The 16,719-nt window shown below is 34.9% G+C and overlaps 1 protein-coding gene across 11 annotated transcripts in view; it reads left to right on the forward strand.

The window, feature by feature from the left end:
• The window catches only part of MAGI2 (membrane associated guanylate kinase, WW and PDZ domain containing 2), a 1,445,467-nt gene that overhangs the window by 832,847 nt on the left and 595,901 nt on the right, over positions 1-16,719 (forward strand). The gene's annotated exons all lie outside the window — the stretch shown is intronic.

Here is a 16,719-nt window from a genome sequence, read left to right on the forward strand (position 1 = left end):
TGTTCTAATTCTTCCATTTTAATACTTTTTTTTTAACTTGGCAGCAGCAAGGAGCAACAACAAGTTAAACAAAGATAATGTTTACAAATGTACCCACAAAGCACTACCTTGATGCGGAATACAATAGAAATTTAACTAAAACAACTTTCTCGGTCCTATTCATGTAGAGAGACTGTCTAACAAATGGATGTGCTCGTGGGCATTTTTTTCAGCTTAAAGTTATAAGGTTTGGCACATTATGTGCCCAGAAGTTGATATAACTTACCCAATTTCAATGTTTTCTAGACTATTCAATAAAGTCAATGATGCATTCGAATTGGCGCTCTTGACAAATGTATTCTACAAATTAAATTTTGCTTTAATATAACTAATAATTTTAACTGATATTTTACCTCATTTTCTCTTTCCCTTGATAATATATCAATTCCTTAAAGTTTGGGAAATAACATTTTCCTTTTTTATCCTTAGTCTTCAAAATATCTTCCTATTCTCTAAGTAGGCTATATTAGGAGAAATTATGAGACAATTGAGAGAAAAAAACATACTTATCTCTTATGTATATTATGATTTTGAGCTAGCAAAAGAAGAAACATGTACTTTATGTATTTTTATTTGTTCTTTCATTCTTACTCTATTCTTTCACTTAAAATTTCACTTCATTTCTAAATTACTCCCTCTTACTACCCATTCTTATCTCAAATAATCACATCCTCTTTATTCTTATTGCTTATTGTTTTCTGTTCCTAGTTGTCTTTTGTATTTTCATTTATTTAATTATATTAGACATATTTTGAGCTCACACTTTCTTGTAAGTATTCTCCCTTAACTGCTAATTATAAAATTGGAGTCAGGGGTTGGAGAACTTAGAGAGAAAAGTTTTTGCCTTGTATATGGTCTCTCAAGCATTACAAGGAGTAATCCCTGTGTACAGAACCAGGATCAAGCCCCAAGGTTATGGGTTGTGATCCAAAACCAAAATAAGGTGAAATAAATAAGTTTAGACTTATATATTTCAATTGAATTGTTTATATACTTCTAGTGTAGTTTCCCAATTATTAAAAGAGTATTTGCTTTTTTGTTTTATTTGAAACTTGTATAACTCCTTTGTTAAATAAAATATGCATTCTAGTGAAATATACTTTTTAAAAATGGTAGAGGTAAAGATCATATGAGAGTAAAGAAACAATCCCACGAGTGTAGCTTACAGCTATTGCAAAATTTAAGAAGTATTTACCAAGGTCTTGTCAAAATTAACAAAGTGATTTAAATATGAAAAAGAAAATATAAATTTTTGAAAAACTAGCACTTAGGTTAGGAAGGAAATCTGTTGAGGGAGAGAGCACTGGGTTTGACCAGATCGGCTCAAGTGTGAACATCATTGTGTGCTAGTAGTACACTTTTAAGTACAAACACTGTTGATACTGCACTTGTAGAAATTAAATACAACTATAATATTGCACTATTGTTAGCTAGGTGATTATCTAATGAGATCATTTGTGTCCCAGGCTGCCTTCCTATGCTCCAGAAGATCTGATTTCTCTAATGTCAAGTTATCATGAATCACGAATCATCGTACCACAATATCTATCCTCATCTGCAGGGGGGGAAATGGGAAGGAGAGTCTGTAAATAACCTAAGATTCATAGGATAGTCAACGAAGGGTGAGAGTGTTTTAGAGGTCCAAGGCACATGGGGAATTGTTATGGTTAGGAGAAAGCCAAATTATCTTTCCATGAATACAGGTAAGGCTTGTAAATTACAAGTTCAAATGCTAGTCTTAGATTTGCTATGAACTCAGTTATGAGTTTGGAGAGAGTTTGAGGACAGCAGATCACTGTATTTTAATAACTGATGAACTTGCAGCACTGTTCACAACCAGAATCTAAAAACAACCCAAGTGCCTGAGAACAGACGGCTGGTTAATGAAATTATAGTACATCTACACAATGAAATACAATGCAGCTGTTAGGAGAGATGAAGTCATGAAATTTGCCTATACGTGGATGGGCCTGGAGAGTATAATGCTAAGTGAAATGAGCCAGAAAGAGAGGGACAGACATAGAATGACTGCACTCATTTGTGGACTATAAAATAACATAGTATGAGACTAATACCCAAGAACAGTAGAGACCAGGGCTAGGAGGATTGCTCCATGGTTGGTAGCCTGCCTCATGTGCTGGGGGAGAAGGCAGCTGGAATAGGGAAGAGGTCACTAAGCCAATGATGGTTGGAGGGATCACTCAGGATGGGAGGTGTGTGCTCAAAGTAGACAATGGACCAAAGTGCTTGAAATAAAGACAGTGAGTGGGGTATGGTGGGGGTGGCAGGAGGGATACTGGTGACATTGGTGATCTGAAATGTACACTGGTGGGAGGATGGGTGTTCAATAATTTTATGACTGAAACTCAAACATGAAAACGTTTTAACTGTATCCCATGGTTATCTATAATAAATAAATGATTGACGAACATAATAGAGAAATGATATATGTTCTTAATGACCTTCAGGAACTAGGATAACAGGTAAAAAATAAAAAGCAGTCTGAGAGAAAGTGCTGATGTGTAACAAGCTGAATGCGTTGATAAGTGGCTGCTGAGTTTACCAAAGGATAACAAGTTCTCTTTATTCGATTGGTTTAAAGGAGATACTTCATAGATAAATATTTGGACTGAAATAACAACATTAAAACATCAAAAATATTGCTCAATGTGATGGTTAAGTTTTGGTGTCAGCTTAAGAGGGACATGGAATGTCTAGATATCTGGTTAAACATGTTTTGGGGGTGTTCTGTGGGTGTGCTTCTGGAAATGATTGGAATGGGTGAATTAAGTAAAGCAGATAGTCCTCCTGATGTGAGTGGGCAGAACACAATCTGTTGAGAGCCTGAGCAGAACAAAAACAAGTGGGATTATATGAAACCCAAAAGCTTCTGCACAAGAAAGAATACCATCAACATGGTGAAAAGTCATCTACAGAAAGGGAGAAATATTTGCAAACCATGTATTTAATATGGGGTTAACCTCCAAAATATATAAGAAACTCCTGCCCCACAGCTCACTAACAACACAAAGAGCAAAAGTAATCTGAGAAAGTGCTGAATGTCATTAATCATCCAGGGTATGCTTGACTTCAATTTATCATACAGTATTCAAATAAGGATGTTCAATAAAAGAAATTTTTACCAAGTATCTCTAACCACTGATGACTAATAGCAGTCCTAGAAACTGGACCTTACTACTGGACCAGGCCATTAGACACCAGAGAACATCTTCAGTTTTCTCTGCTTATTTTAATCATTCCATATTCAAAGTCCAAACCAAGAATTTATGACAAACTAGGATGAGATCAGATGATTCTATTTGTTAGGACTCTGGGCAATATTTCATTTCATATCTTTGCAGTCAGAGGTAGGATCCTTTTCCAATGATCGCATAATAGTAAACTCCTAAAAAAATAGATAAAATGCTGAATGTACAATTATGTCTAGCCAACCTCTAGCATTATAGAGGCATTTTATTTTGTTTCTGGTTTGGGGCCAACATCTGGCAATTTCTAAGACGTTACTTCAGGCACTGCACTCAGGAATTTCTCCTGGAAGTGGTCAGGAGATCATATAGGATGCTGGGGAATTAACACAGGTCAGTCACATGCAAAACAAGCATAATTCCTGCTGTACTATCCCTCCAGGGAGCGATACCTTAAAATAAGATTTCTAGGAGGTATGATCAGATAAGAAATGACAGTGAGATTGTTATTTGAGTATAATTATATTAATATCACTGACTTGCCAGGTCATAGAAAAATAGTGCTGCATTTATAAATGTGTATAAAATATGAAATGGGAGTAATAGTTAAAATTAGAAATGATGAGATCTTGGTAGAAAATATGAAAGAAATTATGGGAAGTGTATGTTAAGCAGAATGCAAGGACGTGTAAACTGCAAGACAAGGGGAAATTTTATAGAGCAGTCATTTTAAATATATTTTAAAACTTTATGGTGCCATAAAATCCAAATACTATGGCCCGGATTCATTGTCAAATGTAGGCCATTACATGCAAAGATAAATAGAATTTTGACATAAAATTGGACAGGAGTAAACAAGTGTGATGTTTTAGAGAATACTTGCCCAAATGTCATCTTAGAGTGGTTCTTGGAAGACTGGTGGAGGGAAAGAAGCACCTTGGTGGAGGGTTTAGTGTTGGAATGAGTATGTATGACACTATCACTAATGATATTGCAACTCCCATGATGATATTGTAAAAATGGAAAAGCAAACAGCAACAAAGTAGAAAGCATATTATAATCTTGTACACAATGGAAAACACTTTAGAGTAAATAGTGTAGATATTAGACTACCTGTTCTCTATAGAGTATCTCTCTTTTCTCTTCTTTTTGTCTTCCTTTTTTTCCCCTTCTATTATCTTTGACAATAAGTTCCTGATACAAGGCTTCATCTGCATTTTATTTCAGAAAACATGGGCTAAAATTATCCTAAACTAAAGCATACCATATCCACCAAACCTTCTATAGTTCAAAGCTTAATAGCATAATTAATAATTAATAGCTATCCAAATCAAAAATATAAAAGTCATCCTTGGTTCCCCACAACTGCCAATCATTTGGTCCCTTTAATTCTCTCTCCTTTGAGCTACTCTCAATGTCTCTCTTTCATGATTTGCCTGGTAAAATTACACTTGTTTCCATGTAGACTTCAGTATGCCTCTATCTCTGTGTCTTGTATATAGTTTTAATCATAGTTTTTATAATATTTTATTATCATTTTACTGTTTCTATTAAACTTTTAAAATCTCAATGATTTTAGTAGGAAATCATGTAAGTTCTGTCAATCTGCTACATAGAATGTCTTGAAAACATTTCACATGTGATTTTTATATGTAAATTAGTGTCTCATGCATTTATCTTTCTCTTTTAGAGTTTACATTTTCACCACAACACCCAAAAGGAGAGAGAGAGAGAGAGAGAGAGAGAGAGAGAGAGAGAGAGAGAGCAAAAGGGAATGCCCTGCCACAGAGGCGGGGAGTGGGGGGCTGGGGGGGAGAACAAGTTGGAGGTGGTTGGAGGGATGCTGGGACCATTGGTGGTGGAAAATGGGCACTGGTGGAGGAATGGGCACTCGACCATTGTATGACTGAAATGCAAGCATGAAAGTTTGTAAAGCTGTAACTGTACCTCACGGTGATTCACTAATAAAAATTTTTTTATAAAAAGAATATGTGGGATATGGTATTTCCAGAATAGCTAGAAGAGAACTGAACATTACCCCCTCTATTTGATACTTGATATCTAATAAAAAAAATTCAGTGAAAACATAGACTAAGAACCTGGCCACAGTCTTGCTAGAAGATTACGTGCTTATTATTTCCTATAAGACAAATAATAATAACTATATTAAATTTTAGATAAATCATATTATATAAATATAGGAAGTCAAATATTATATACCTTAAATTTACAAAAATGTTATGTATGAACTATATTTCAATTCACTTTACATATACAAACTTTTTATTATATAAATAAAACAACATATATCGGAAAAAAGAGTTTCAATATTAACTAACTCAATGAAAAACTTTTTTACCATTATTCACTTGCCAAAATTAAAATGCTGTCAGTGTTACTATATCCTTCTCCTTCACCTCCATAGCTAGTCTATTGTGAAGGTCAATCAACCTAATTTTTGAAGCATTGATTTACGTCATCTTCCTACTCAGTTCTACCAATACCATCAACCTAGTCTGAGATACTTTATTGCTTTCTGAAGTGTTATAATACTAGGCTTTTTCTACTGAAGTTTTGACATTCCATCCCAAGCTATGGTTTGGTTTCAAAATTCAAAATCAATCCCACTTCTCGTCCACTATTTCACTTTCTACCCCACCCCCCCGGCGCCCAACACACGAAATACAAAAATATTCATGTATCTGTAACTTGGATTTGCTCTTGAAAAACAGTAGATGGAATTCAGGGGGTGGGGAGACAAATCAAAGCCTGGAACACATGCCTAGAAAGCATGAGGCTTCAATTTTGATCTCCAGTAATATATAATACATAATACATAAACCATACAGTCCGCTGATTCCTAGTTTCCCTCTAGCAGAAATAGGCAGAACCTCTGCTAGGGAGCACCCTCACAAAAAAAGACTATATAGTTGTAATTAATTTTTTTTATCATTGAGAGTATAGATAACAAAATGTGTTGGAAACAGTATTATGCAACAGCTAATTCATGATGTTAGGCTCATATGTTTTCCTAACAACATGAATGGCTATTAAAAAGCTGGTTCTTACTAGGAAAAAATAAGGAACTAATCAGATCCATAGCACAAGTCATATACATTACTGAAAATTGATATACAAAACCATATCAGCAAAAGTACATTCAAATACAAATATATACATTTACACTTCCTACCACCATTCTGTTTAATTTTTTTTCTTTGTTGCACTAAATAGCTAACCAGCTTTTGAGTTATTTCTGTATGTAATTATTTCCCTCTAGACTCATTATAAATGTAAGCTCTATCAGGGATTTAAATATATTAAGTTCACTGCTAATTTGTACTCCGTGGAATGGGATGTGACATACCAAAAATACTCACTATATATTCATTGGGTGAATTGATTTTTGTTTGAAAGTTTAGAGCATTTTTACTTGGTGTCCATGTGATTTACTATGTAAATGCTAATGATTTCTTACATGGTTGCAAAACAATTGGTACATTAATCAAAGCAATCAACAATAAGACAGGAGACCCAAATCCCTGATAGGTCCTAAACCTTTCAGATTCTGTTTCTTTTCATTCTCTGAAACATCACCTCACCTTTCAGCTACTATTATTATTCAACTTAGTCACCTGCTCCAATTTTATAATGCAGCATGTTTCCTGAAACCTCAGAACCATTATGTCTATAGCACAGTAGGTAGGGAATTTGCCTTGCAGTGGCCAACCCTGGTTCGATTCCTCTGTCCCTCTAGGAGAGCCTAGAAAGCTACCGAAAGTATACCGCCCACAAGACAGAGCCTGGCAAGCTCCCCATGGTGTATTCGATATGCCAAAAAAAGTAACAAGTCTCATAATGGAGATGTTACTGGTGCCCACTTGAGCAAATCGATGAATGAGATGATAGTGCTACAGTGCTACGTTCTTTAAAGAAGTTTTCTTCCTTGTGTTCCTTTCTCCCAGTGGTTATTTCCTAGTTAAATTCTACGTAGTCCTTTAAATGTTAGCCCAAAGTACTAGAAATCATCCTTTCTTATTTCCATAATGTTTCCCTAGAATCCTACATTTCAATTTTTAAAAATTATAAAATATTATATATTATTATATACTATATAATTTATAATATTTATTATAGATATATGTCTATATATCTACCTATCAGAATTTGTAATGAGGCCTTTGTAGTGATACATTCTTATTGTGTGTCTGGTGTTTAACACACTACAGATGTGCATCAGGTATTTAATAAATAATAGCCACTTGAATTAATTAATATATTTAAGCATTTCTTTGCAGTTCTTAATAGAAGTATTACCAGCTCAAATTACCCTAAATCAAGAAATTTTTACCCTTTTAAAAAAATAGTCCATTTGGCTGTCACCTTATTTTCAAATGACCCATACAGCACTCATTGTCTTAGAAATGACACAATGCTACCAGCCTTGATGAGATTTCTCCAAAATAGTCATCTATTGAAGCTGAGCAGAGTGATCATTTTTAAAATTAAGTGGAATCTATATTAGAACATCTTCTTTCATTTCTTGCACCTTTAAAAAACATTTAAGTTAATTATGTGCAAGAAAATTAATATTTCTTTTGCCTTTGAGACAGATCCTCTGCCTTGTTCAGCTCAAAAAAAATTGTAAAGGATTTAGTACTTTCATTATCAGTTTTCTTGGCACTCCTCAATGTTTCTGTCACTTTAATTGGAAAAAATCCAGGAGGTCTTTGATGATTGAAAAACTAAGTCCCTCCACCTAGCAGCCAGTGCCCAGGACTGTTTATTGTGAAAAGAGCTGGCTTTTCAAAGCCAAGGAGCTAGAACTTTGATCAAATTGCTCTTAAAATCACTATTAACTTTCCCTATTATTGTAAATCATGTTTAATCAATTAATTGTGACTCCTTTTCTAAAGTTAAAAGAATAAATGAAATCTGATGAACAAAATCTATATGATAGTTTATCAGCTATCCTTGTAAAAATGACTTTCCTAATCTAAATGTAGGTTTAATTTTTTCCTAATAATATTCTTGATAAAAAAAACTTTATTGATCTAGATGGTCAAAGTAACCCAAAAGCATTGTCTAGGGAGATATTTTCCCCATTTCACATAATTGTCTATGTGACTCTTGACTAATGTGATAAATTTTGCATCTGTCACTCCTGAATTTTCTTCGTTTTCTTTGTTCCATTTTTAGTAAAATACTCCTAGATTCAAACAAAAATTCTGTAGTTAAAAAACATAATATTCCCACTCAGTTTTGATGTAAAAAACTAAATCAAATGTTCACAGAGAATTGGCTTCAAAGTATCAAAGATAAATCTTTCACAAATAAAAGAAAATATATTTAACTTTCTGGAAGTTATATTTTATGGGGAACAGAGAGTGAGTGAAGAAATAAATTGACATCTTCTAAAGTTTGTATTAGAAAAACTGAAATATACTAGAGTTAGCTTTCAAATCATTAAAACATTGATTAGTGGCAACTACTCTGCAGCTTTGAATTATATGGTAGAATGTAATAATATGTTGCATACGTTCAGTTCTAAGAGATTTATCTATGTAAGTAGAGAGCTTGCTAACATGACCTTTATTATATGGGTACGCTAGTTTTTGTGCTCATTATACTACTCATTATGCACTTAGTAAAGTTGAAAAGATGCCCACATGACTCACAAATAAGCCACTTCATATTTTCTCCTTATAGTAATTTGTATTTCCCTAATTAAGCCCTTATAAATGTTACTATATGCCATGTAATACATTATAAAGTCAAACCATATTGTTTTTCTTTGAAAAAGGAATTTTTGGAAATTCAGTGCGGGAGGGGGTGTTCAAAATGTTTCATTGATGCTTAAAAGTTGAAATTATTGTATCCTTTAGTAGGATTCAGGTTTAGAATGTGTTTAAAGATGCTCTCAATTATTGAAAGAAAAAAGATGTTTGCAATATCTGAAAGTAAACAATCAGAATCCCCTACTGAATATATAGATGAAACTTTTTTTATAAAAAAGCATTTTATATAAAACATTTATATGTTTTATATAAAACATTTAGCATTCAGCTTTTCAGAAGAAATATTAATGTTCTTATGAAATGGTTATTAACAATAATTGCCAAATAACCCACATTTTCAAACCTTCAGGACTACTGAAAGGAATATTTTGTTTAACTTATTGAAATAAATTTTTTTAAAAATATGAGTGATAAATCATATTCACAGATAATATCTATTTTAAAATACTATACAATAAGATATACCCACTGTACTATCGCTCCAGCCTAGCAATGGACTTTTTGTATAGACACAGGAAGACAGTTGATGCTATGCTTTTGTAACATGGTAGTTAATTAACTCCAAATAATATTTATCCCTGGGCATCCATCATATTTACTTGACTTAAGCCTCAATTGCCTTTACTTCCTAACACCCCCAAACAGAGGGTCCCAGCAAGGAATAATATTGAGTTTAAAAAGTTAATGTTTTTTTAACTCTCATTTCTACTGTTACATATAAAGTTTGCATTCATTTAATTATAATAAACTAGTTCAGCCCTAGATTTCTCCTAAACTCCAAACTCTCAAACCTATGGATCTTAATATTTCCTGACATCTCCACTTGAATGAACCATGAAAGTTCAACTCAGTATGTTTAGAACTAGCTCATCATCTTTTTCCAAACTTCTTATGGAGTACTTCACTATCCTGTTGAACGGTACGTGGTTTCCCATGAGAGAAAGATCTTTATCAACTTTGACTTTATTGCTACTTTCCAAACAACCAAGTACTACTATTCTGCCACTTCTACTTCCTAAATGAGTCTTCAATCATGTCTACTTTTCCCATTCTCAATTCCCAATTAATAACATTCTTAATTCAGTCAGTCCAACTGTTTATCTAAATCAATAGCAACAACTCCTAACTGTTTTTTTTTTTATTTCTAGATTTTTCTGTATGGCCATGTCCTAATTTTGGGAATTTTTTTTGGTGGGGGGGGGGCGCACCTAACGATGCTCAGGGTTTACTCCTGGCTCTGCACTCAGGAATCACTCCTGGCACTGTTTGGGGGACCATATGGGATGCCAGGGATCAAACCTGAGTAGGCCATGTGCAAGGCAAACACCCTATCTGCTGTACTATTTCTTCGACCCCTGACCATGTCCTCTTATAACTCAGTTTTTGCTGTGCCAGTCTCTTTTCACAGAATTGTTTATACCATTTTCCTCTACTGTATTATTTCTTCTTTCAAGGACTCGGCCTGAAGACCCTTCCTCCTAGCAGCTTTTAGCAACTGCCAAATACTCTCCAGACCTCGCTCTCCTCAACCTTTCTCGTTATATCTCATTATAGACTCCATTTTCAGTAACATTATAGTATACAAACTTTGAGGGCACAAGGTTTATTTACCATGATATTTTAGAGTAATATACCTAACTCATAGAAAGCATTCAGTAGTCACGTCCTAAATTCATGTGAAAGGAGCCAGAGAGATAATATAGTGGGTAAGCTCCTTTTTGTATATAAGGTGCTTGCCTTGCATGCAGCTAACCCCAGGTCTGTTCACAGCGTGTGGTCCCCAAAGAACCATCAGGAGTGACCCCCAGGGACAAAGCCAGAGGTAGCTCCAAGCACTGCAGATATGGCATGATCCTTACACAATCAGTTATATGAAAGAAAATTTAGGTTAATGTTGAATCCTTTGTCCTTGAAAACCATCCCATGAAGAGAGTTAAATCTAAACTAATTCAATATTTTAGAGTATTTTTTAGAATATACTACTTTTGCATTATATCATGGTAGCTAATCTATAAGAAAAAAAAATAAAATATCACATACCTATTTTTCTTTGAGTATTAAATATTCTTTAGTCATTAAATCCTGAAAATTTAACCAAGTGAATGATAGTGTCTCAAAGGTTCTAAGAATATTAGATTGGAGAATCTAGAAGAAACTCTGCAATTATATATTTACACAAAAGCAAAGTAGCCTGATATTTGGAAAGCTTTTTTACTGATTCTTGCTGCAATAATTAATCATTCAGAGACCAAGTTACCTAAAGTCAGTTGTATTTGCAGTTCAGTAATGATGAGATGTGTGAGGACCATTTGTGTATCTCAGCAGTTTACCAGTATTTAAGGCATTTAATGATGTGTGAAGGATCTTTGCCTACTCATTTTTTTCCCTGTTTATCTTATCATTGTATGAATTCTTTGACTGAAATCTTATGGATTAAGGAAACAGCAGGGTTTTTTTAATTTTGGCTTTTAAAAAAATTTTTTATTATTGAATCACTATGAGATAGATCTTTACAAAGTTGTTCATGATTAGTTTTCAGTCAAACAGTGTTCCAGCAACCATTGCTCCACCAGTCTATATTTCCCAGCACCAGCGTCCCCAGTTTCCCTCCCATCATCCCCTGCTCCCCACAGCCTGCCTCTGTGATGGACACTTTTCTCTTTTCTTCTCTCTCTCCCTCTCTCTTCCTCTCTCTCTCACTCTCTCTTGCTTTTGGAACATGCTGCTGAGTTGATTAGTCACTTTGTACCTATGACTGTTTTCTAGGTTAGTAAGAACTCAGCAGCATTGTAATTCAGATTTCTAAAATTAGTCTCAGAGCAATTCACTTACCCATACTATGTGAAATATTAGTTCAGATATACATATCAGATTATCAGTACATTGAGAATATACCATAACAGAAAGTATTAATAGCAACACATATGCTTCTCAAGCTGGAGTATTTCCAGAAATTAGTGCCAATGAAATTAATAGTTCTGATGCTATATAATGAATTACAAGACTACTTTTCCTGCCAGGCTACTTTTCAGGTTTGTCTCTGTTAGCCTTTCCTTGGAAAACCTTGTCTACCAATGTCTCAGAAACACTTCCTACTGAAAGGCATTTTTCCCCGCGCTTTTATTCCACCTTAATAGGCAGTTCTCCAGCTTTTCCCTCCACTTCTCTCTCCAGAAGGGGTATGTTCACTTGTACAACACACCTGGGAGCCCCACGTCTGGCTGCAGCAAAGCTTATAAGAGTCTCTGTGGGAACCGGGAGTAATACCTTTGAAGAGCACCTACTTTGCAGCCATGACATTTGCTTTTCAGTCGCTGGCACCACCCCAAGTGCTGAGACTAATCCCAGTAGCATCACTCTTTGTGATCTTGGCACCAAAATAAAGTGTGTGATCTATAGTATACTAAAGTCATGAGTATGTGAGCATCACAGCTAAAGAGTGCAGCTACTGTTGTTGAGCGTTGTTGCAAAGTAGTTAAGCACAGCCACTGTGTGTGTGTAACATACCTTCCCACACCATCACTAACATAACAGCAAAATGGAAAATAAAAGGGAAAAAATAATCATGGAAAATTTTCTAGGGACTAACTTTTACTCCATTGTAATCCTGTCACATGATAGACTCATCAAGTACCTGTGATGCTGTTTTATGCGAGAATTGTTTATTGGGCACTGGGTCAAGACTAGGATTACTAAATGACATTTGGGTAACAACCAAGGTTCTAAAAGTAATTGATAAATAAGAAGAAAGGATTTTAGTTTATTATTTTTCAAACTCTCTAGCCTAATCTAATAAATTTCTAAATGTGTATTAGATATCTTCTATAGCATTACTCATTTATTTGTTTATTTTTGACTTGGAGGCCTCCCCACTAGTACACTGCACCCAGCAATATCAAGGATAAACTCCACATTCTGTGCATGACAGACATTCACTCTAGCCCTTTAAGTTTTCTCCCCAGTGTTCAGGAGCACTGTAGCACTGTTGTCCCATTGTTTATCGATTTGCTCAAACAGGCACCAGTAACATCTCACAACAAATTGTGAGACTTGTTGTTACTGTTTTTGGCATATCGTGTATGCCATAGGTAGCTTACCAGGCTCTGCTCTAGAGGCGGGATACTTTCAGTAGCTTGCCGGGCTCTTCGAGGGGGACAGAGGAATCAAACCCGAGTTAGCCGCGTGCAAGGCAAATGCCCTACCCGCTGTGCTATCGCTCCAGCCCCAGGGTTCTGTATGACATTATATCTAAGAAAATTAAGAGTCAAAACCAAAAGTCTTTCTACCAAGGTGGGCCAAATGAATACAGTGTTAAACTGAAAAGTGTAGAATCTGAGCTAGAATACCTAGATTGTAGTGCCAGTTTTACTCACCACTAACTCAACATACTCCCTGTGTTGTCTTCCCATAATACTAAGTTCAAGTCATTGAAACATCCCTCACTCATCACATTTCTCACTCTGTGATGGAGAAACTTCACGGGGCCAGAAATAGATACTGGGCTCTCACCCCCAAGCAGCTATTCCTCAGTTGGCAGCCAGAGCATTCATGAAAGAAAGCTCCATCCCTGTTCTCATAGACATGGTATCTCTGTTTCTTTTTTCACTGAAAATATACACAGTTTTTGAGCAATTGTTCTGTGCTAGAAAGTGAGAATACAACAATAAATGAGAAAAAGTTTCTGTCCTTCCGATACATATTTTCTAATAGAGAAAATCTTGGAATTGCTCCTGAGTTATGCTCAGTTTCTCTCTACCAGAAGAGAGCTGAATTGCAGTGACATTCTTGGGTTATCATTCCTCAGAATTTGAAGGGTCCTAGTGATAAATAAAGTCTGGACCATGACTGCACTCAAGAACGCTTTTAGTGTCTATCCTCATGTGCTTCTGTCTGACAAGCTACCAACATATTCAGGACACAGTCAATGCATCCTTTGCTTCTAAACATCTGCTTTTCCCTAACCTATAATCATACTTTGAGTACCTCATCAGAGACCCTTCTATTTGCATTTCTTATTTTCCAGTGAATGTTAGTGTTAGCCGGTGAATAAAAATGAAAATAATTCCCTGTATACAAACTGATTGTAGTGCTAAAATACAGCTGAACTGTGTGCATGGTTTTCTTTTGAAAATAACAGCCTGAAAATGAAATGATTCCCTATATTCTAGGTCAAACTCATATTCGATATCATCTCTCTGAAACTTGTTCTGCAGCAGCATAGATAGTAGAGTATAAACCATGAAGCGCCTTGCTTTTCTAAAAGCAGTAATTACACTTGTTAGAAGAGAGAGTAAACAGACATCTCAACATAGGTGATTTAAAAATGAAAGATAATTTCAGAAAACAGTACAATTTCTTCAACCTAATTTTGTACTAAAATCAAATACCACTTTAAATTTAGCCACAATTAAATATTTGCCTTTCCACAGGTTATATATAGTTGCACATTAAGATAATTTGTTTTTACTCTGACTCTGAGCAGCACAGCACCAAATTGGTACGAAAAAATTACAGGAAATGTAATTTCTCTAGTCAAATTAAATAGCACTGGAGGACAGAAAGTAGGATTTAAATTGTGGAATTTGAGAACATTATCTTAAATATGACAAGCTTATATGTGAACTTCATGGTGTGTACTACAAAGCAGATTGCAAAGAAAAAAAATGGGTAGAAAAAAATTTATCCATAGAGATGGCTAAAATGGGAGTGCATGTTTTGTGTGCTGGGGTCCTAGATTCAAGCAATGACACCAAATGTTCCCTGAGCACTGCTGGAGTGAACCCTAAGCAAAGTCCCAGAGGAATCCCTACATATTGCCTCATGTGGCCAAACAAACAACAAAAGAATTCTGATGAATGTCTAAAAGTAAAGTGTATGTAAAATGGGATGTAGGTAAATGAAAAGGAGAGATGTCACAAAGTTATATACCGTCCACTGAGTATACTTTAATCCAGAACTTGCAGACATCTGTGAATATATTTAAAATGCAGATACAAAGTATCTATTGATCACACCTCTGAATCTCATATAATCCTTGGGGATTTAAATTGAGAATTTATGTCCTTAACAAGAGCAGCTGTCCTAACTTAGCTTTACAGTACTGCCATTTTAGCACATTTATTCTGGACCTGTAGCAAGGAAAAGTAAGACCAAAATTCCTCGAACTTTGAACAATGTTTAGTCCATTAGGTGTGAGACATTTAGGAGCTATATAACAAGCACTTGAATTTTGAGAAAACAAACAAATAAACAAACCAAAAAGCTTCTACTTTATTACAAGTAGCTTTTGTCATATTTTTTCAGAGATGTCAAGCCTCAAATAAAGTCTCTGTATTCCCCTGTATTCCTGGCTCGAGTGTAAAATAAAATTTATCTTCTTCTGACAACAGCTCCTGGTAAAAGTGCTATAATTTGCATACTATTGGTGGTTTAGGGTAGTTACCAGGCTATTCAGATTCAAAAAAATTAAGGCCTGGCAGGAATTAGCAGTTGCATGTTCTGTCTTGGTCTGTTTCTGTCTACCACTGCATCCATACTGATAGGTCAGAAATGCAATTCCAGTCTTGTTATGTCTATGTTGGAAACTGTAAGTTGCTTCTAATTGCTAAAGAAAAGCAATCTGAAAATGTTAGCACAATTCACAAGGAAGCAGTCTGGCTCTCCCTGTGTGTAGACATTGTGTTCCTCTTGAAGTAATTTCAACTCTCCCTCCCCTGCTAATCTTAATTTCTCAGGACCCAAATGTTTTAAAATATACCCATGCCCTAATGCCTGCATTGTCTTTCTAATTCCCCTTAGAAGACTTTATCTATTTGTCTTGGGGGGATTGCGGATATTAGGGGTTTCCCTTTAGTTTAGATAATATAATAAACCTCAGTTTCATTGATTCAGTGTCTTTTGAATCCCAAAGCTCTCTGAGTTTCTGTGGGAGAGAAGCCTGTTCTTCCACTTGGAGGCAATCCTTTTTCAATATGATCCTTTGAACTATCTTAGCTGTCACTATTGGGCTAGATTGACTGTCACTATACACACCAACTTCCAAGATTTTAATGAGATCCTTCACTTATTTTTGTCTTCCTCATTATTGTAAATTACAACAATTTTTTTTTTAGGTTAAAACAATTTTTGATCTTATGCTGGCATTTTAAGATATCTCTCAAGATAGAGAGATATAAATATATGCACTCAAGATGCTTTTCTGAAATAAAGACAGTGGTCTCCTGATAGGAATATCCAAAAAATAATCAGTCATATTTTTGCATACTGCCTGCATACATTTTTTCTTTAGTTTCTATGTGCTTTTTACTTATATATCTTTATTTTCATCTCTGGTCCATAATATCTCTGAGGTTGAATCTGAGTACATGGAAAGCCTCTTAATATTTGTTAAAAAGTTAAATGAATCAATGTAGAGAAGAAAGATCAGGATAGTCTCTGAAGAAAAGATTGAGCCTACTGTATGTTATACATTTGCAATGTAACCATCAATCATCTTTATTTTTCTTCCACAGAGATTTGTCATCCCTAACTCCTAGCCATAAAAAATAGTTTGGAACAACCCAAAGGCAAGAAAAGTAAATTTCATTGCCCCTAAAGTATAGCTAAAAAATTGTCTTAATTTATAATAATCCTATAATGCAATCAGTCGCTCTAGCATTTCCCTTTGGTTTAATAAT

This window comes from Sorex araneus, chromosome 1 (genome assembly GCF_027595985.1).
Source record: "Sorex araneus isolate mSorAra2 chromosome 1, mSorAra2.pri, whole genome shotgun sequence".
NCBI lineage: Eukaryota > Metazoa > Chordata > Mammalia > Eulipotyphla > Soricidae > Sorex > Sorex araneus.